The 22483-nt window shown below is 48.6% G+C and overlaps 1 long non-coding RNA gene across 1 annotated transcript; it reads right to left on the bottom strand.

Annotated features, from left to right (window-relative positions):
* Positions 1–15240: 15240 nt before the first annotated feature.
* On the bottom strand, positions 15241–21189 carry LOC130339919 (uncharacterized). Its single transcript, XR_008880154.1, has 3 exons — positions 21071–21189; positions 19067–19242; positions 15241–15357 (listed from the first exon to the last, which is right to left on the bottom strand). It is a non-coding gene; the product is annotated as an uncharacterized LOC130339919 (long non-coding RNA).
* Positions 21190–22483: the final 1294 nt, after the last annotated feature.

Below are 22483 nucleotides of genomic sequence, written 5' to 3'. Positions count from 1 at the left end.
AATTGTGACCCCCCATACCTCTCTCCTAGCTACACTAATTGTGACCCCCCCACCTCTCTCCTACCTACACTAATTGTGACCCCCCCATACCTCTCTCCTAGCTACACTAATTGTGACCCCCCCATATCTCTCTCCTACCTACACTAATTGTGACCCCCCCCATACCTCTCTCCTACCTACACTAATTGTGACCCCCCATACCTCTCTCCTACCTACACTAATTGTGACCCCCCCATACCTCTCTCCTAGCTACACTAATTGTGACCCCCCCCATACCTCTCTCCTAGCTACACTAATTGTGACCCCCCCATACCTCTCTCCTAGCTACACTAATTGTGACCCCCCCATATCTCTCTCCTACCTACACTAATTGTGACCCCCCCATACCTCTCTCCTACCTACACTAATTGTGACCCCCCCATACCTCTCTCCTACCTACACTAATTGTGACCCCCCATACCTCTCTCCTACCTACACTAATTGTGACCCCCCCATACCTCTCTCCTATCTACACTAATTGTGACCCCCCCCATACCTCTCTCCTACCTACACTAATTGTGACCCCCCATACCTCTCTCCTATCTACACTAATTGTGACCCCCCCCATACCTCTCTCCTACCTACACTAATTGTGACCCCCCATACCTCTCTCCTACCTACACTAATTGTGACCCCCCCATACCTCTCTCCTAGCTACACTAATTGTGACCCCTCCCATACCTCTCTCCTACCTACACTAATTGTGACCCCCCATACCTCTCTCCTATCTACACTAATTGTGACCCCCCCCATACCTCTCTCCTACCTACACTAATTGTGACCCCCCCATACCTCTCTCCTAGCTACACTAATTGTGACCCCCCCCATACCTCTCTCCTACCTACACTAATTGTGACCCCCCATACCTCTCTCCTACCTACACTAATTGTGACCCCCCATACCTCTCTCCTACCTACACTAATTGTGACCCCCCCATACCTCTCTCCTACCTACACTAATTGTGACCCCCCATACCTCTCTCCTACCTACACTAATTGTGACCCCTCCCATACCTCTCTCCTACCTACACTAATTGTGACCCCCCATACCTCTCTCCTACCTACACTAATTGTGACCCCCCCATACCTCTCTCCTACCTACACTAATTGTGACCCCCCATATCTCTCTCCTACCTACACTAATTGTGACCCCCCCATACCTCTCTCCTACCTACACTAATTGTGACCCCCCCCCCACCTCTCTCCTACCTACACTAATTGTGACCCCCATACCTCTCTCCTACCTACACTAATTGTGACCCCCCATACCTCTCTCCTACCTACACTAATTGTGACCCCCCCATATCTCTCTCCTACCTACACTAATTGTGACCCCCCATACCTCTCTCCTACCTACACTAATTGTGACCCCCCATACCTCTCTCCTACCTACACTAATTGTGACCCCCCATACCTCTCTCCTAGCTACACTAATTGTGACTAGTGTTGCTCGTGAATATAGCACTATATATTCATAATTACGAATATTCGTTTTTTGTTTTTTTTTTCCCCAGTACACATCACAGTGATCACCCCTCTCTGCTTCCAGCTTGTGTGGTGTATAGAAGGCTGTAATACTAATGTGTGAGACTGGCGTGCGAATTTTCGCCTATGTGAACATTCGCATATGCAAATTTTTGTATATACAAAATTTTTTTCGGTATTTTTGCATATGCGAAAATTTTACACAAATATGCGAATTTAGCAAATATATGGCGAATATTCGTCCATATATTGGCGAAATCTCGTGAATTCGAATATGGCCTATGCCGCTCAACACTAATTGTGACCCCCCCATACCTCTCTACTACCTACACTAATTGTGACCCCCCCCCATACCTCTCTCCTACCTACACTAATTGTGACCCCCCCCACCTCTCTCCTACCTACACTAATTGTGACCCCCCCCACCTCTCCTCTATCTACACTAATTGTGACCCCCCCCCCATACCTCTCTCCTACCTACACTAATTGTGACCCCCCCCATACCTCTCTCCTATCTACACTAATTGTGACCCCCCCCACCTCTCTCCTACCTACACTAATTGTAACCCCCCCACCTCTCTCCTACCTACACTAATTGTGACCCCCCCCACCTCTCTCCTACCTACACTAATTGTGACCCCCCCCACCTCTCCTCTATCTACACTAATTGTGACCCCCCCCATAGCTCTCTCCTACCTACACTAATTGTGACCCCCCATACCTCTCTCCTACCTACACTAATTGTGACCCCCCCCACCTCTCCTCTATCTACACTAATTGTGACCCCCCCATATCTCTCTCCTACCTACACTAATTGTGACCCCCCCCACCTCTCTCCTACCTACACTAATTGTGACCCCCCCCACCTCTCCTCTACCTACACTAATTGTGACCCCCCATACCTCTCTCCTACCTACACTAATTGTGACCCCCCATACCTCTCTCCTACCTACACTAATTGTGACCCCCCCATACCTCTCTCCTACCTACACTAATTGTGACCCCCCCACCTCTCTCCTACCTACACTAATTGTGACCCCCCCCATACCTCTCTCCTACCTACACTAATTGTGACCCCCCCCCCACCTCTCTCCTACCTACACTAATTGTGACCCCCCCCATACCTCTCTCCTACCTACACTAATTGTGACCCCCCCATACCTCTCTACTACCTACACTAATTGTGACCCCCCATACCTCTCTCCTAGCTACACTAATTGTGACCCCCCACCTCTCTCCTATCTACACTAATTGTGACCCCCATACCTCTCTCTCCTACCTACACTAATTGTGACCTCCCCCATACCTCTCTCTCCTACCTACACTAATCGTGACCCCCCCATACCTCTCTCCTAGCTACACTAATTGTGACCCCCCCATACCTCTCTACTACCTACACTAATTGTGACCCCCCATACCTCTCTCCTAGCTACACTAATTGTGACCCCCCACCTCTCTTCTATCTACACTAATTGTGACCCCCCACCTCTCTCCTACCTACACTAATCGTGACCCCCCCCCATACCTGTCTCCTACCTACACTAATTCTGACCTCGTATTTGTGACCCCCGTTCCGCTCTCTTTCCTCTCTGTTACAACCCTCCACCTGATTGAATTCATCTTGTTAAGGACTCACCTATCCGTGGTTCCAATGCTGCCTCCATCATACCTTGTTGTCCTCCTGGTTCTGACCCTGGTTTTATACTCTGCCCTGATTTACCCTTGGTACCTATACTTGGCGTGACATCTCTGTATCTGCCTGTTTGTTCATCCCCTGGGTTTTGTGATTACTCTTTGCTCTGTGTCTGTTTAACCCTCTGTGTCCTGACCTGCTCCCTAACTTCTGCACCTCACTCAGAGTAGAGACTGACGCCCAGTTGGGGATCTGTGACTTAGGAGGGAACGTCAAATGGCTGTGGGCAAGCTCAGGGTTGCACTATTCTCTGCCCAACAAGACAGTCCTGGTCCTAAACACTGGTCGGAACTAAGAATGAAGATGTAGTTATAAGATCCGTCAGTAGGCGGATACAGGAATGTTCCGATGGATTTTCTACCAACCAGATCCAGATGCACAGTGAGGAGTGGTTGTGACCGATGAGTGGACTCTGTGTGATCTGTTTATCAATAGACATGCAACCTGATGGGGAGGGGAGTGGTGGGCACAAAGCTACAGGACCGAAAAGTGTAAATATCATCAGACATAAATAAAACAGTAAAGAAAGACTCTGATCCCCTACTCTTTCATTGGGGGGCTACACTGTGATCCCCACCACTTGAAATGATACAGGTGAGAGGTGGCACCCACCTGGGGATGGAATACAAGTATGGACGATGGGCAGGTGAACTGCATGAATCCAGAGGTGGAGCCAAAATTATACATGTGAAGGGTGGAGCCAAAGTTCTGCATGTGGGGGGAGGATCTAAAGTTTTACATGGGGGGGGGGGGGGGGCTGGGGACAAGCAACGGCTCCATAATCCACATTTTCCACTATATTATTCTGTTAAAATCGTAATGGGTCTGCCCTGAGCTACCAATCTCAATGCTGCCTCCCCCTGCAGGTGCACACCCACTTCATTTCAGAAGTCACATGACTAGTCACATGGTCAATCACATGGGAATGCCCTGTCAAAGTCCCAGTCATGGAGGCGGTAATGAGGTCACCAAGAGACCAATGACAACTCTGAAGGCGTTAGATCCACTGCACATACTGCAATTCTTACCCAGACACGGCTTTACAGGAAACAGTGGCATTGCCTGGCTGACTACATATTTCCAGGAGGCACAACAGAGGCTCTAAGAAAAAAATTACAGGACAACGGAGGAAAATCCTGTAAGAAAATCTGCTGCAGTTTGCAAGAGAACTAAGAAGAAGATCTAGCTTCTATCAGGATATTTACCAAAAAAAAAAAAAAAAAAGAGAAAATCCGGAATGAAAAACCTGCTGCAGTCTGCAATAGAACTGTCACCTGGGAGAAGATAATATATCAAGAGAATAACCCCAAACATACTAGAGGGAGTCTGGACGAAAACCTGCTGCAGTCTGCTATAGAACGGTCACCTGAGAGAAGATAATATATCAAGAGAATCACCCCAAACATACTGGAGGGAGTCTGGAGGAAAACCTGCTGCAGTCTGCAATAGAACTGTCACCTGGGAGAAGATAATATATCAAGAGAATCACCCCAAACATACGGGAGGGAGTCTGGAGGAAAACCTGCTGCAGTCTGCAATAGAACTGTCACCAGGGAGAAGATAATATATCAAGAGAATAACCCCAAACATACTAGAGGGAGTCTGGACGAAAACCTGCTGCAGTCTGCAATAGAACTGTCACCTGGGAGAAGATAATATATCAAGAGAATCACCCCAAACATACGGGAGGGAGTCTGGACGAAAACCTGCTGCAGTCTGCAATAGAACTGTCACCTGGGAGAAGATAATATATCAAGAGAATCACCCCAAACATACGGGAGGGAGTCTGGACAAAAACCTCCTGCAGTCTGCAAGAGAACTGTCACCTGAGAGAAGATAATATATCAAGAGTATCACACCAAACAATCTGGAGGGAGTCTGGAGGAAAACCTGCTGCAGTCTGCAAGAGAACTGTCACCTGAGAGAAGATAATATATCAAGAGAATCACACCAAACATACTAGAGGGAGTCTGGACGAAAACCTGCTGCAGTCTGCAAAAGAACTGTCACCTGGGAGAAGATAATATATCAAGAGTATCACCCCAAACATACTGGAGGGAGTCTGGACGAAAACCTGCTGCAGTCTGCAATAGAACTGTCACCTGGGAGAAGATAATATATCAAGAGTATCACACCAAACATACTAGAGGGAGTCTGGACAAAAACCTCCTGCAGTCTGCAAGAGAACTGTCACCTGAGAGAAGATAATATATCAAGAGAATCACCCCAAACATACTAGAGGGAGTCTGGAGGAAAACCTGCTGCAGTCTGCAAGAGAACTGTCACCTGAGAGAAGATAATATATCAAGAGAATCACCCCAAACATACTGGAGGAAGTCTGGACGAAAACCTGCTGCAGTCTGCAAAAGAACTGTCACCTGGGAGAAGATAATATATCAAGAGTATCACCCCAAACATACTGGAGGGAGTCTGGACGAAAACCTGCTGCAGTCTGCAATAGAACTGTCACCTGAGAGAAGATAATATATCAAGAGTATCACACCAAACATACTAGAGGGAGTCTGGACGAAAACCTGCTGCAGTCTGCTATAGAACGGTCACCTGAGAGAAGATAATATATCAAGAGAATAACCCCAAATATACTAGAGGGAGTCTGGACGAAAACCTGCTGCAGTCTGCAATAGAACTGTCACCTGAGAGAAGATAATATATCAAGAGAATAACCCCAAACATACTAGAGGGAGTCTGGAGGAAAACCTGCTGCAGTCTGCAAGAGAACTGTCACCTGAGAGAAGATAATATATCAAGAGAATCACCCCAAACATACTGGAGGGAGTCTGGACGAAAACCTGCTGCAGTCTGCAAGAGAACTGTCACCTGAGAGAAAATAATATATCAAGAGAATCACCCCAAACATACTGGAGGGAGTCTGAATAAAAACCTGCTGCACTCTGCAAGAGAACTGTGACTTGGGAGAAGATAATATATCAAGAGTATCACCCCAAACATACTGGAGGGAGTCTGGACGAAAACCTGCTGCAGCCTGCAAGAGAATTGTCACCTGGGAGAAGATAATATATCAAGAGTATCACCCCAAACATACTGGAGGGAGTCTGGATGAAAACCTGCTGCAGTCTGCAATAGAACTGTCACCTGGGAGAAGATAATATATCAAGAGTATCACCCCAAACATACTGGAGGGAGTCTGGACGAAAACCTGCTGCAGTCTGCAAGAGAACTGTCACCTGAGAGAAGATAATATATCAAGAGTATTACACCAAACATACTATAGGGAGTCTGGACGAAAACCTGCTGCAGTCTGCTATAGAACGGTCACCTCAGAGAAGATAATATATCAAGAGAATCACCCCAAACATACTGGAGGGAGTCTGGACGAAAACCTGCTGCAGTCTGCAATAGAACTGTCACCTGAGAGAAGATAATATATCAAGAGTATCACCCCAAACATACTAGAGGGAGTCTGGACGAAAACCTGCTGCAGTCTGCAATAGAACTGTCACCTGAGAGAAGATAATATATCAAGAGTATCACCCCAAACATACTAGAGGGAGTCTGGACGAAAACCTGCTGCAGTCTGCAATAGAACTGTCACCTGAGAGAAGATAATATATCAAGAGTATCACCCCAAACATACTGGAGGGAGTCTGGACGAAAACCTGCTGCAGTCTGCAATAGAACTGTCACCTGGGAGAAGATAATATATCAAGAGTATCACACCAAACATACTGGAGGGAGTCTGGACAAAAACCTGCTGCAGTCTGCAATAGAACTGTCACCTGAGAGAAGATAATATATCAAGAGCCTGATATACAGGTGTAAGGTGCTGAAGAACATAAAGTGCAGGTATAAGGCTCAGGAGAGACTGGAGAACATAAAGTGCAGGTATAAGGCTCAGGAGAGGATGAAGAACATAAAGTGCAGGTATTCGGCCCAGGAGAGACTGGAGAACATAAAGTGCAGGTATAAGGCTCAGGAGAGGATGAAGAACATAAAGTGCAGGTATAAGGCTCAGGAGAGGATGGAGAACATAAAGTGCAGGTATAAGGCTCAGGAGAGGATGAAGAACATAAAGTACAGGTATAAGGCTCAGGAGAGACTGGAGAGCATAAAGTGCAGGTATACGGCCCAGTAGAGACTGGAGAACATAAAGTGCAGGTATAAGGCTCAGGAGAGGATGAAGAACATAAAGTGCAGGTATAAGGCTCAGGAGAGGATGAAGAACATAAAGTGCAGGTATAAGGCTCAGGAGAGACTGGAGAACATAAAGTGCAGGTATAAGGCTCAGGAGAGGATGAAGAACATAAAGTACAGGTATAAGGCTCAGGAGAGACTGGAGAGCATAAAGTGCAGGTATACGGCCCAGTAGAGACTGGAGAACATAAAGTGCAGGTATAAGGCTCAGGAGAGCATGAAGAACATAAAGTGCAGGTATAAGGCTCAGGAGAGACTGGAGAGCATAAAGTGCAGGTATACGGCCCAGGAGAGACTGGAGAACATAAAGTGCAGGTATAAGGCTCAGGAGAGGATGAAGAACATAAAGTGCAGGTATAAGGCTCAGGAGAGGATGAAGAACATAAAGTGCAGGTATAAGGCTCAGGAGAGACTGGAGAACATAAAGTGCAGGTATAAGGCCCAGGAGAGGATGAAGAACATAAAGTGCAGGTATAAGGCTCAGGAGACAATGGAGAACATAAAGTGCAGGTATAAGGCTCAGGAGAGGATGAAGAACATAAAGTGCAGGTATAAGGCTCAGGAGAGGATGGAGAACATAAAGTGCAGGTATAAGGCCATGGAGAGGATGAAGAACATAAAGTGCAGGTATAAGGCTCAGGAGAGACTGGAGAACATAAAGTGCAGGTATAAGGCTCAGGAGAGGATGAAGAACATAAAGTGCAGGTATAAGGCTCAGGAGAGGATGAAGAACATAAAGTGCAGGTATAAGGCTCAGGAGAAGATGGAGAACATAAAGTGCAGGTATAAGGCTCAGGAGAGGATGAAGAACATAAAGTGTAGGTATAAGGCTCAGGAGAGACTGAAGAACATAAAGTGCAGGTATAAGGCTCAGGAGAGGATGAAGAACATAAAGTGCAGGTATAAGGCTCAGGAGAGACTGGAGAACATAAAGTGCAGGTATAAGGCTCAGGAGAGGATGGAGAACATAAAGTGCAGGTATAAGGCTCAAGAGAGGATGAAGAACATAAAGTGCAGGTATAAGGCTCAGGAGAGACTGGAGAACATAAAGTGCAGATATAAGGCTCAGGAGAGGATGAAGAACATAAAGTGCAGGTATAAGGCTCAGGAGAGACTGGAGAACATAAAGTGCAGGTATAAGGCTCAGGAGAGGATGAAGAACATAAAGTGCAGGTATAAGGCTCAGGAGAGCATGAAGAACATAAAGTGCAGGTATAAGGCTCAGGAGAGGATGAAGAACATAAAGTGCAGGTATAAGGCTCAGGAGAGGATGAAGAACATAAAGTGCAGGTATAAGGCTCAGGAGAGACTGGAGAACATAAAGTGCAGGTATAAGGCTCAGGAGAGGATGAAGAACATAAAGTGCAGGTATAAGGCTCAGGAGAGACTGGAGAATATAAAGTGCAGGTATAAGGCTCAGGAGAGGATGAAGAACATAAAGTGCAGGTATAAGGCTCAGGAGAGGATGAAGAACATAAAATGCAGGCATAAGGCTCAGGAGAGACTGAAGAACATAAAGTGCAGGTATAAGGCTCAGGAGAGACTGGAGAACATAAAGTGCAGGTATAAGGCTCAGGAGAGACTGAAGAACATAAAGTGCAGGTATAAGGCTCAGGAGAGACTGGAGAACATAAAGTGCAGGTATAAGGCTCAGGAGAGACTGGAGAACATAAAGTGCAGGCATAAGGCTCAGGAGAGGATGAAGAACATAAAGTGCAGGTATAAGGCTCAGGAGAGACTGGAGAACATAAAGTGCAGGTATAAGGCTCAGGAGAGACTGGAGAACATAAAGTGCATGTATAAGGCTCAGGAGAGACTGGAGAACATAAAGTGCAGGTATAAGGCTCAGGAGAGGATGAAGAACATAAAGTGCAGGTATAAGGCTCAGGAGAGGATGAAGAACATAAAGTGCAGGTATAAGGCTCAGGAGAGGATGAAGAACATAAAGTGCAGGTATAAGGCCCAGGAGAGACTGAAGAACATAAAGTGCAGGTATAAGGCTCAGGAGAGACTGGAGAACATAAAGTGCAGGTATAAGGCTCCGGAGAGGATGAAGAACATAAAGTGACAGCAGGGCATCACGGAAGGGGTGGGCCGGGGGCAGAATACTGATGAGGCAGGGGAGCTGGGCGAGCTGGCTCCAAGTCTCCATTGTACTAACGGGCAGGACACCGCAAATACCATCCCTAAATATGTAAGTGACCCCTCTTTACAGCTATATACTGGACTCAATGCGGGGGACAGCTGTTTTCTGTAAGATGTAGAGAAGGAAACAGATTTAATCCGGATAGAGATAACCCAGAGTCATAGAGGATAGAGATTACCCAGAGTCATAGAGGATAGAGATGACCCAGAGTCATAGAGGATAGAGATGACCCAGAGTCATAGAGGATAGAGATGACCCAGAGTCATAGAGGATAGAGATGACCCAGAGTCATAGAGGATAGAGATGACCCAGAGTCATAGAGGATAGAGATGACCCAGAGTCATAGAGGATAGAGATGACCCAGAGTCATAGAGGATAGAGATGACCCAGAGTCATAGAGGACAGAGATGACCCAGAGTCATAGAGGATAGAGATGACCCAGAGTCATAGAGGATAGAGATGATCCAGAGTCATAGAGGACAGAGATTACCCAGAGTCATAGAGGATAGAGATGACCCAGAGTCATAGAGGATAGAGATGACCCAGAGTCATAGAGGATAGAGATGATCCAGAGTCATAGAGGATAGAGATGATCCAGAGTCATAGAGGATAGAGATGATCCAGAGTCATAGAGGATAGAGATGATCCAGAGTCATAGAGGATAGAGATGATCCAGAGTCATAGAGGATAGAGATGACCCAGAGTCATAGAGGATAGAGATGACCCAGAGTCATAGAGGATAGAGATGACCCAGAGTCATAGAGGATAGAGATGACCCAGAGTCATAAAGGACAGAGATGACCCAGAGTCATAGAGGACAGAGATGATCCAGAGTCATAGAGGATAGAGATGACCCAGAGTCATAGAGGATAGAGATGACCCAGAGTCATAGAGGATAGAGATGATCCAGAGTCATAGAGGATAGAGATGATCCAGAGTCATAGAGGATAGAGATGACCCAGAGTCATAGAGGATAGAGGTGACCCAGAGTCATAGAGGATAGAGATGACCCAGAGTCATAGAGGATAGAGATGACCCAGAGTCATAGAAGATAGAGGTGACCCAGAGTCATAGAGGATAGAGATGACCCAGAGTCATAGAGGATAGAGATGACCCAGAGTCATAGAGGATAGAGATGACCCAGAGTCATAGAGGATAGAGATGACCCAGAGTCATAGAGGATAGAGATGACCCAGAGTCATAGAGGATAGAGATGACCCAGAGTCATAGAGGATAGAGATGACCCAGAGTCATAGAGGATAGAGATGACCCAGAGTCATAGAGGATAGAGGTGACCCAGAGTCATAGAGGATAGAGATGACCCAGAGTCATAGAGGATAGAGATGACCCAGAGTCATAGAGGATAGAGATGACCCAGAGTCATAGAGGATAGAGATGACCCAGAGTCATAGAGGATAGAGATGATCCAGAGTCATAGAGGATAGAGATTACCCAGAGTCATAGAAGATAGAGGTGACCCAGAGTCATAGAGGATAGAGATGACCCAGAGTCATAGAGGATAGAGATGACCCAGAGTCATAGAGGATAGAGATGATCCAGAGTCATAGAGGATAGAGATGATCCAGAGTCATAGAGGATAGAGATGATCCAGAGTCATAGAGGATAGAGATGATCCAGAGTCATAGAGGATAGAGATGACCCAGAGTCATAGAGGATAGAGATGACCCAGAGTCATAGAGGATAGAGATGACCCAGAGTCATAGAGGATAGAGGTGACCCAGAGTCATAGAGGATAGAGATGACCCAGAGTCATAGAGGATAGAGATGACCCAGAGTCATAGAGGATAGAGATGACCCAGAGTCATAGAGGATAGAGATGATCCAGAGTCATAGAGGATAGAGATGACCCAGAGTCATAGAGGATAGAGATGACCCAGAGTCATAGAGGATAGAGATGACCCAGAGTCATAGAGGATAGAGATGACCCAGAGTCATAAAGGACAGAGATGACCCAGAGTCATAGAGGATAGAGATGATCCAGAGTCATAGAGGATAGAGATGACCCAGAGTCATAGAGGATAGAGATGACCCAGAGTCATAGAGGATAGAGATGATCCAGAGTCATAGAGGATAGAGATGATCCAGAGTCATAGAGGATAGAGATGACCCAGAGTCATAGAGGATAGAGATGACCCAGAGTCATAGAGGATAGAGATGACCCAGAGTCATAGAGGATAGAGATGACCCAGAGTCATAGAAGATAGAGATGACCCAGAGTCATAGAGGATAGAGATGACCCAGAGTCATAGAGGATAGAGATTACCCAGAGTCATAGAGGATAGAGATTACCCAGAGTCATAGAGGATAGAGATGACCCAGAGTCATAGAGGATAGAGATGACCCAGAGTCATAGAGGATAGAGATGACCCAGAGTCATAGAGGATAGAGATGACCCAGAGTCATAGAGGATAGAGATGATCCAGAGTCATAGAGGATAGAGATGACCCAGAGTCATAGAGGATAGAGATGACCCAGAGTCATAGAGGATAGAGATGATCCAGAGTCATAGAGGATAGAGATGATCCAGAGTCATAGAGGATAGAGATGACCCAGAGTCATAGAGGATAGAGATGACCCAGAGTCATAGAGGATAGAGATGACCCAGAGTCATAGAGGATAGAGATGACCCAGAGTCATAGAAGATAGAGGTGACCCAGAGTCATAGAGGATAGAGATGACCCAGAGTCATAGAGGATAGAGATGACCCAGAGTCATAGAGGATAGAGATGACCCAGAGTCATAGAGGATAGAGATGACCCAGAGTCATAGAGGATAGAGATGACCCAGAGTCATAGAGGATAGAGATGACCCAGAGTCATAGAGGATAGAGATGACCCAGAGTCATAGAGGATAGAGATGATCCAGAGTCATAGAGGATAGAGATTACCCAGAGTCATAGAAGATAGAGGTGACCCAGAGTCATAGAGGATAGAGATGACCCAGAGTCATAGAGGATAGAGATGACCCAGAGTCATAGAGGATAGAGATGATCCAGAGTCATAGAGGATAGAGATGATCCAGAGTCATAGAGGATAGAGATGATCCAGAGTCATAGAGGATAGAGATGATCCAGAGTCATAGAGGATAGAGATGACCCAGAGTCATAGAGGATAGAGATGACCCAGAGTCATAGAGGATAGAGATGACCCAGAGTCATAGAGGATAGAGATGACCCAGAGTCATAGAGGATAGAGATGACCCAGAGTCATAGAAGATAGAGGTGACCCAGAGTCATAGAGGATAGAGATGACCCAGAGTCATAGAGGATAGAGATGACCCAGAGTCATAGAGGATAGAGATGACCCAGAGTCATAGAGGATAGAGATGACCCAGAGTCATAGAGGATAGAGATGACCCAGAGTCATAGAGGATAGAGATGACCCAGAGTCATAGAGGATAGAGATGACCCAGAGTCATAGAGGATAGAGATGACCCAGAGTCATAGAGGATAGAGATGACCCAGAGTCATAGAGGATAGAGATGACCCAGAGTCATAGAGGATAGAGATGACCCAGAGTCATAGAGGATAGAGATGATCCAGAGTCATAGAGGATAGAGATGACCCAGAGTCATAGAGGATAGAGATGACCCAGAGTCATAGAGGACAGAGATGACCCAGAGTCATAGAGGATAGAGATGATCCAGAGTCATAGAGGATAGAGATGACCCAGAGTCATAGAGGATAGAGATGACCCAGAGTCATAGAGGATAGAGATGACCCAGAGTCATAGAGGATAGAGATGACCCAGAGTCATAGAGGATAGAGATGATCCAGAGTCATAGAGGATAGAGATGATCCAGAGTCATAGAGGATAGAGATGACCCAGAGTCATAGAGGACAGAGATGACCCAGAGTCATAGAGGATAGAGATGATCCAGAGTCATAGAGGATAGAGATGACCCAGAGTCATAGAGGATAGAGATGACCCAGAGTCATAGAGGACAGAGATGACCCAGAGTCATAGAGGATAGAGATGACCCAGAGTCATAGAGGATAGAGATGACCCAGAGTCATAGAGGATAGAGATGACCCAGAGTCATAGAGGATAGAGATGACCCAGAGTCATAGAGGATAGAGATGACCCAGAGTCATAGAGGACAGAGATGACCCAGAGTCATAGAGGATAGAGATGACCCAGAGTCATAGAGGATAGAGATGACCCAGAGTCATAGAGGACAGAGATGACCCAGAGTCATAGAGGATAGAGATGACCCAGAGTCATAGAGGATAGAGATGACCCAGAATCATAGAGGATAGAGATGATCCAGAGTCATAGAGGATAGAGATGACCCAGAGTCATAGAGGATAGAGATGACCCAGAGTCATAGAGGATAGAGATGACCCAGAGTCATAGAGGATAGAGATGATCCAGAGTCATAGAGGATAGAGATGACCCAGAGTCATAGAGGATAGAGATGACCCAGAGTCATAGAGGATAGAGATGACCCAGAGTCATAGAGGATAGAGATGACCCAGAGTCATAGAGGATAGAGATGACCCAGAGTCATAGAGGATAGAGATGACCCAGAGTCATAGAGGATAGAGATGAGACATTCAGGATTCATCAGAACATCAGGAAATTCTTATCTGACGCTATTTGTGACTTTGCCATGAGTTGGGGAGCACCTGTGGGTCACAGAGGTCATGGGTCACCACATGTCCACCATACCTGCGTGTCATAGGTCATGGGCCACAACATTTCCACCATACCTGCAGGTCCCAGAGGTCATGGGTCACCACATTTCCACCATACCTGCGGGTCAGAGGTCATGGGCCACCACATTTCCACCATACCTGTGGGTCACAGAGGTCATGGGTCACCACATGTCCACCATACCTGCGTGTCAGAGGTCATGGGCCACAACATTTCCACCATACCTGCAGGTCCCAGAGGTCATGGGTCACCACATTTCCAGCATACCTGCGGGTCAGAGGTCATGGGCCACCACATTTCCACCATACCTGTGGGTCACAGAGGTCATGGGTCACCACATGTCCACCATACCTGCAGGTCCCAGAGGTCATGGGTCACCACATGTCCACCATACCTGCAGGTCACAGAGGTCATGGGTCACCACATGTCCACCATATCTGCAGGTCAGAGGTCATGGGTCACCACATGGCCACCGTACCTGCAGGTCACAGAGGTCACGGGTCACCACATGTCCACCATACCTGCAGGTCACAGAGGTCATGGGTCACCACATGGCCACCATATCTGCAGGTCAGAGGTCATGGGTCACCACATGTCCACCGTACCTGCAGGTCACAGAGGTCATGGGTCACCACATGTCCACCATATCTGCAGGTCAGAGGTCATGCGCAACCACATGTCCACCATATCTGTGGGTCACAGAGGTCATGGGTCACCACATATCCACCATACCTGCGGGTCACAGAAGTCATGGGTCACCACATATCCACCATATCTGCGGGTCAGAGGTCATGTGTCACCACATATCCACCATATCTGCGGGTCAGAGAGGGTCACAGGTCTCCACATGTCCACCATACAAAGAGATAGGAACCTCCTACAACGACTCCCCCCAAAGACTCATCATGGTGGACCAAGGCCTGTCCAACAAACTGCCCCGGGGGAAGAGGTGTCACTGACCGCTGGGGTAAGACTGGATGTGGGGCCCCTGTCCATCCATAACAGCCCCCACCAGACCCTGGTACTTACTCTGCGATGTAGCCAGGAGCCAAGGAGCCCATGAAGGCACAGGGGGCCCCCAGTAGAGACAGCACGGTGCAGGAGTTGGAGGCGTTACCACCGCGCTGCCACCGCTGAGATAAACACCTGCAATAAAGAGAGGACATGAGCCGTGGACACATACGTGGTTACCCCCAACTGATCACACAACTACCCCCAAAGATCACACCTCTGCCCCCAACTGGTCGCACAACTACCCCCACAGATCACTCCTCTGCCCCCCAACTGATCGCACAACTACCCCCACAGATCACTCCTCTACCCCCCACAGATCACTCCTCTACCACCCACAGATCACTCCTCTACCCCCAAACTGATCAAACAACTACCCCCACAGATCACTCCTCTACCCCCAAACTGATCACACAACTACCCCCACAGATCACTCCTCTACCCCCACAGATCCCTCCTCTACCCCCACAGATCACTCCTCTACCCCCACAGATCACTCCTCTACCCCCCACAGATCACTCCTCTACCCCCAAACTGATCACACAACTACCCCCAAAGATCACTCCTCTACCCCCCACAGATCACTCCTCTACCCCCAAACTGATCACACAACTACCCCCCACAGATCACACCTCTGCCCCCCACAGATCACTCCTCTACTCCCACAGATCACTCCTCTACTCCCCAACTGATCACACCTCTACCCCCCACAGATCACTCCTCTGCCCCCAACTGATCGCACAACTACCCCCAAAGATCACTCCTCTACCCCACAACTGATCGCACAACTACCCCCACAGATCACTCCTCTGCCCCCCAAAGATCACACCTCTGCCCCCCACAGATCACTCCTTTACCCCCACAGATCACTCCTCTACCCCCCAACTGATCGCACAACTACCCCCCACAGATCACACCTCTACCCCCCAACTGATCGCACAACTACCCCCAAACATCACTCCTCTACCCCCCAACTGATCACACAACTACCCCCACAGATCACACCTCTGCCCCCCACAGATCACTCCTCTGCCCCCCACAGATCACTCCTCTGCCCCCACAGATCACTCCTCTACCCCCCAACTGATCGCACAACTACCCCCCACAGATAACTCCTCTACCCCCCAACTGATCGCACAACTACCCCCAAACATCACTCCTCTACCCCCCAACTGATCACACAACTACCCCCACAGATCACTGCTCTACCCCCACAGATCACACCTCTACCTCCCCACAGACCACACATCTACCCCCACAGATCACATCTCTACCCCCCACAGATCACACCTCTACCCCCACAAATCACTCCTCTACCCCCCCACAGATCACACCACTACCCCCCACAGATCACACCACTACCCCCCACAGATCACACCTCTACCCCCACAGATCACACCTCTACCCCCCACAGATCACACCTCTGCCCCCCACAGATCACACCTCTACCCCCAACAGATCACACCTCTACCCCCCACAGATCACACCTCTACCCCCCCACAGATCATACCTCTACCCCCCACGGTGGTGACTGGCACATATATCGTCTCTGTGTGGTGACCTGCACATGTTTCACCTCTATGTGGTGACCTGCACATGTCTCGTCTCTATGTGGTGACCGGCACACGTCTCGTCTTTATGTGGTGACCTGCACATGTCTCGTCTCTATGTGGTGACCGGCACACGTGTCCTCTCTATGTGGTGTCCGTCACATGTCTTGTCACTATGTGGTGACCTGCACGTCTCGTCTCTATGTGGTGACCTGCACGTCTCGTCTCTATGTGGTGACCTGCACACGTCTCGTCTCTATGTGGTGACCTGCACGTCTCGTCTCTATGTGGTGACCTGCATGTCTCGTCTCTATGTGGTGACCTGAACATGTCTCGTCTGTGTGGTGACCGGCACACGTCTCGTCTCTATGTGGTGACCTGAACATGTCTCGTCTCTATGTGGTGACCTGAACACGTCTCGTCTCTATGTGGTGACCGGCACACGTCTCCTCTCTATGTGGTGACCTGCACATGTCTCACCTCTGTGTGGTGACCGGCACATGTCTCGTCTCTATGTGGTGACCTGCACATGTCTCGCCTCTGTGTGGTGACCGGCACATGTCTCGTCTCTGTGTGGTGACCGGCACACGTCTCGTCTCTATGTGGTGACCGGCACACATCTCGTCTCTATGTGGTGACCGGCACATGTCTCACCTCTGTGTGGTGACCGGCACATGTCTCGTCTCTATGTGGTGACCTGCACATGTCTCGTCTCTATGTGGTGACCGGCACATGTCTCGTCTCTATGTGGTGACCGGCACACGTCTCGTCTCTATGTGGTGACCGGCACATGTCTCGTCTCTATGTGGTGACCGGCACATGTCTCGTCTCTATGTGGTGACCTGCACACGTCTCGTCTCTGTGTGGTGACCGGCACACGTCTCGTCTCTATGTGGTGACCTGCACACGTCTCGTCTCTATGTGGTGACCGGCACACGTCTCGTCTCTATGTGGTGACCGGCACATGTCTCGTCTCTATGTGGTGACCTGCACACGTCTCGTCTCTATGTGGTGACCGGCACACGTCTCGTCTCTATGTGGTGACCGGCACACGTCTCGTCTCTATGTGGTGACCGGCACACGTCTCGTCTCTATGTGGTGACCGGCACACGTCTCGTCTTTATGTGGTGACCGGCACACGTCTCGTCTCTATGTGGTGACCGGCACATGTCTCGTCTCTATGTGGTGACCGGCACATGTCTCGTCTCTATGTGGTGACCTGCACACGTCTCGTCTCTATGTGGTGACCGGCACACGTCTCGTCTCTATGTGGTGACCGGCTCATGTCTCGTCTCTATGTGGTGACCGGCACACGTCTCGTCTCTATGTGGTGACCGGCACATGTCTCGTCTCTATGTGGTGACCGGCACATGTCTCGTCTCTATGTGGTGACCTGCACATGTCTCGTCTCTATGTGGTGACCGGCACACGTCTCGTCTCTATGTGGTGACCTGCACATGTCTCGTCTCTATGTGGTGACCGGCACACGTCTCGTCTCTATGTGGTGACCGGCACATGTCTCGTCTCTATGTGGTGACCGGCACACGTCTCGTCTCTATGTGGTGACCGGCACATGTCTCGTCTCTATGTGGTGACCGGCACATGTCTCGTCTCTATGTGGTGACCGGCACATGTCTCGTCTCTATGTGGTGACCTGCACATGTCTCGTCTCTATGTGGTGACCGGCACACGTCTCGTCTCTATGTGGTGACCGGCACACGTCTCGTCTCTATGTGGTGACCTGCACACGTCTCGTCTCTATGTGGTGACCTGCACACGTCTCGTCTCTATGTGGTGACCTGCACACGTCTCGTCTCTATGTGGTGACCTGCACACGTCTCGTCTCTATGTGGTGACCGGCACACGTCTCGTCTCTATGTGGTGACCTGCACACGTCTCGTCTCTATGTGGTGACCTGCACACGTCTCGTCTCTATGTGGTGACCGGCACATGTCTCGTCTCTATGTGGTGACCGGCACATGTCTCGTCTCTATGTGCTGACCGGCACATGTCTCGTCTCTATGTGCTGACCGGCACACGTCTCGTCTCTATGTGGTGACCTGCACACGTCTCGTCTCTATGTGGTGACCGGCACATGTCTCGTCTCTATGTGGTGACCGGCACATGTCTCGTCTTTATGTGGTGACCGGCACACGTCTCGTCTCTATGTGGTGACCTGCACATGTCTCGTCTCTATGTGGTGACCGGCACACGTCTCGTCTCTATGTGGTGACCGGCACACGTCTCGTCTCTATGTGGTGACCCGCACACGTCTCTGTGATGTTGTCTCGTACCTGGTGTCCGTGTCTTCTTCTGGATATCTATCCACCACATTGATTATATCTAGACAGACCAGTCCTATACACAGGATCTTTCTCTCCCCCATTCTGCTCCGTATGAGACAGCCAGAGATATGAGACAGCCAGAGATATGAGACAGTCAATTGTATGAGAGATGGGCTAAACAGTTTCTGCAAGAAAAAGAAAACAAGCAGTGACCTTTGCTCTGAGCTGAGTCAGCAGAATGTGGTGCAGCAGGTCAGGGCTCTCTCCAGTCTCCTGCACTCTCTGTAGTCTGGCGGCGGTCTCCAGTCTCCTGCACTCTCTGTAGTCTGGCGGCGGTCTCCAGTCTCCTGCACTCTCTGTAGTCTGGCGGCGGTCTCCAGTCTCCTGCACTCTCTGTAGTCTGGCGGCGGTCTCCAGTCTCCTGCACTCTCTGTAGTCTGGCGGCGGTCTCCAGTCTCCTGCACTCTCTGTAGTCTGGCGGCGGTCTCCAGTCTCCTGCACTCTCTGTAGTCTGGCGGCGGTCTCCAGTCTCCTGCACTCTCTGTAGTCTGGCGGCGGTCTCCAGTCTCCTGCACTCTCTGTAGTCTGGCGGCGGTCTCCAGTCTCCTGCACTCTCTGTAGTCTGGCGGCGGTCTCCAGTCTCCTGCACTCTCTGTAGTCTGGCGGCGGTCTCCAGTCTCCTGCACTCTCTGTAGTCTGGCGGCGGTCTCCAGTCTCCTGCACTCTCTGTAGTCTGGCGGCGGTCTCCAGTCTCCTGCACTCTCTGTAGTCTGGCGGCGGTCTCCAGTCTCCTGCACTCTCTGTAGTCTGGCGGCGGTCTCCAGTCTCCTGCACTCTCTGTAGTCTGGCGGCGGTCTCCAGTCTCCTGCACTCTGTACACTGGCAATGGTCTCTCCTGTAGTCTGTCTTATTCTCTCTCTCTCTCCTGTAGTCTCTCTCTCTCTCTCCTGTAGTCTCCCTCTCTCTCTCCTGTAGTCTCCCTCTCTCTCTCCTGTAGTCTATCTCTCTCTCCTGTAGTCTCTCTCTCTCCTGTAGTCTCTCTCTCTCCTGTAGTCTATCTCTCTCTCTCCTGTAGTCTCTCTCTCTCCTGTAGTCTCCCTCTCTCTCCTGTAGTCTCTCTCTCTCCTGTAGTCTCTCTCTCCTGTAGTCTCTCTCTCTCTCCTGTAGTCTCTCTCTCTCTCTCTCCTGTAGTCTCTCTCTCTCTCTCCCTCCTGTAGTCTCTCTCCCTCCTGTAGTCTCTCTCTCTCCTGTAGTCTCTCCCTCCTGTAGTCTCTCTCTCTCTCCTGTAGTCTCTCTCTCTCTCCTGTAGTCTCTCTCCCTCCTGTACTCACTCTCTCCTGTAGTCTCTCTCTCTCTCCTGTAGTCTCTCTCTCTCTCTCTCTCCCTCCTGTAGTCTCTCTCCCTCCTGTAGTCTCTCTCTCTCTCCTGTAGTCTCTCCCTCCTGTAGTCTCTCTCTCTCTCCTGTAGTCTCTCTCTCTCTCCTGTAGTCTCTCTCCCTCCTGTACTCACTCTCTCCTGTAGTCTCTCTCCCTCCTGTAGTCTCTCTCTCTCTCCTGTAGTCTCTCTCTCTCCCTCCTGTAGTCTCTCTCCCTCCTGTAGTCTCTCTCTCTCCTGTAGTCTCTCTCTCTCTCCTGTAGTCTCTCTCTCTCCTGTAGTCTCCCTCTCTCTCTCCTGTAGTCTCTCTCTCCCTCCTGTAGTCTCTCTCCCTCCTGTAGTCTCTCTCTCTCTCTCCTGTAGTCTCTCTCCCTCCTGTAGTCTCTCTCTCTCCTGTAGTCTATCTCTCCCTCCTGTAGTCTCTCTCTCTCTCCTGTAGTCTCTCTCCCTCCTGTAGTCTCTCTCTCTCCTGTAGTCTCTCTCTCTCCTGTAGTCTCTCTCTCTCCTGTAGTCTATCTCTCCCTCCTGTAGTCTCTCTCCTGTAGTCTCTCTCTCTCCTGTAGTCTCTCTCCCTCCTGTAGTCTCTCTCTCTCTCCTGCAGTCTCTTTTGCCGTCTCTTTCTATCTCTCAGTCACTTACATGTGGTTCGGTTTGAACACTTCCTGTTTAGGTCACATGATCATCACTAAGACAACATCCCCGCCCCCTCCAGAGAGGAAGAGAGACACAAGGAGGCAGAACCGCAGCAGAAACTGGATGTAGTGTAAATAGAGACAGAGATGAGACCATAGAGATCAGAGGCAATAGAAATCATAGATATCATAGAGATCAGAGGCCATAGAGATCAGAGATATCATAGAGATCAGAGACCATAGAGATCAGAGGCCATAGAGATCAGAGATATCATAGAGATCAGAGACCATAGAGATCACCGATATCATAGAGATCAGAGACCATAGAGATCAGAGGCCATAGAGATCACAGATATCATAGAGATCAGAGACCATAGAAATCATAGATATCATAGAGATCAGAGATATAGAGATCACAGATATCATAGAGATCAGAGACCATAGAAATCATAGATATCACAGAGATCAGAGACCATAGAGATCACAGATATCATAGAGATCAGAGACCATAGAGATCACCGATATCACAGAGATCAGAGACCTTAGAGATCACATATATCATAGAGATCAGAGACCATAGCGATCAGAGGCCATAGAAATCATAGATATCATAGAGATCAGAGACCATAGAGATCAGAGATATCATAGAGATCAGAGACCATAGAAATCAGAGATATCATAGAGATCAGAGACCATAAAGATCACAGATATCAGAGATCACAGACCATAGAGATCAGAGACCATAGAGATCACAGATATCATAGAGATCAGAGACCATAGAGATCAGAGATATGATAGAGATCAGAGACCATAGAGATAATAGATATAGAGATCATAGATATCATAGAGATCAGAGACCATAGAGATCATAGACCATAGAGATCAGAGACCATAGAGATCAGAAGCCATAGAGATCAGAGACAAAAGAGATCAGAGACCATAGAGATCAGAGATATCATAGAGATAAGAGACCATAGAGATCACAGATATCATAGAGATCAGAGATATCCTAGAGATCATAGAGATCGGAGATATCATAGAGATCAGAGACCATAGAGATCAGAGACCATAGAGATCACAGATATCATACAGATCAGAGTTATCCTAGAGATCAGAGACCATAGAGATCACAGATATCGTAGGGATCAGAGACCAGAGAGATCACAGATATCATAGAGATCAGAGACCATAGATATCACAGATATCATAGAGATCAGAGACCATAACGATCAGAGATATCATAGAGATCAGAGATATCATAGAGATCAAAGATATCATAAAGATCAGAGACCATGGAGATCACAGATATCATAGAGATCAGAGACCATAGAGATCATAGATATCATCGAGATCAGAGACGATAGAGATCACAGACATCATAGAGATCAGAGACCATTGAGATCAGAGGCCATAGAGATCA

The sequence above is a fragment of the Hyla sarda genome, unplaced genomic scaffold (genome assembly GCF_029499605.1).
Source record: "Hyla sarda isolate aHylSar1 unplaced genomic scaffold, aHylSar1.hap1 scaffold_557, whole genome shotgun sequence".
Lineage (NCBI taxonomy): Eukaryota > Metazoa > Chordata > Amphibia > Anura > Hylidae > Hyla > Hyla sarda.
Note: the sequence above shows the minus strand (reverse complement) of the source record. Positions and strands in the feature narration are given on the sequence as shown.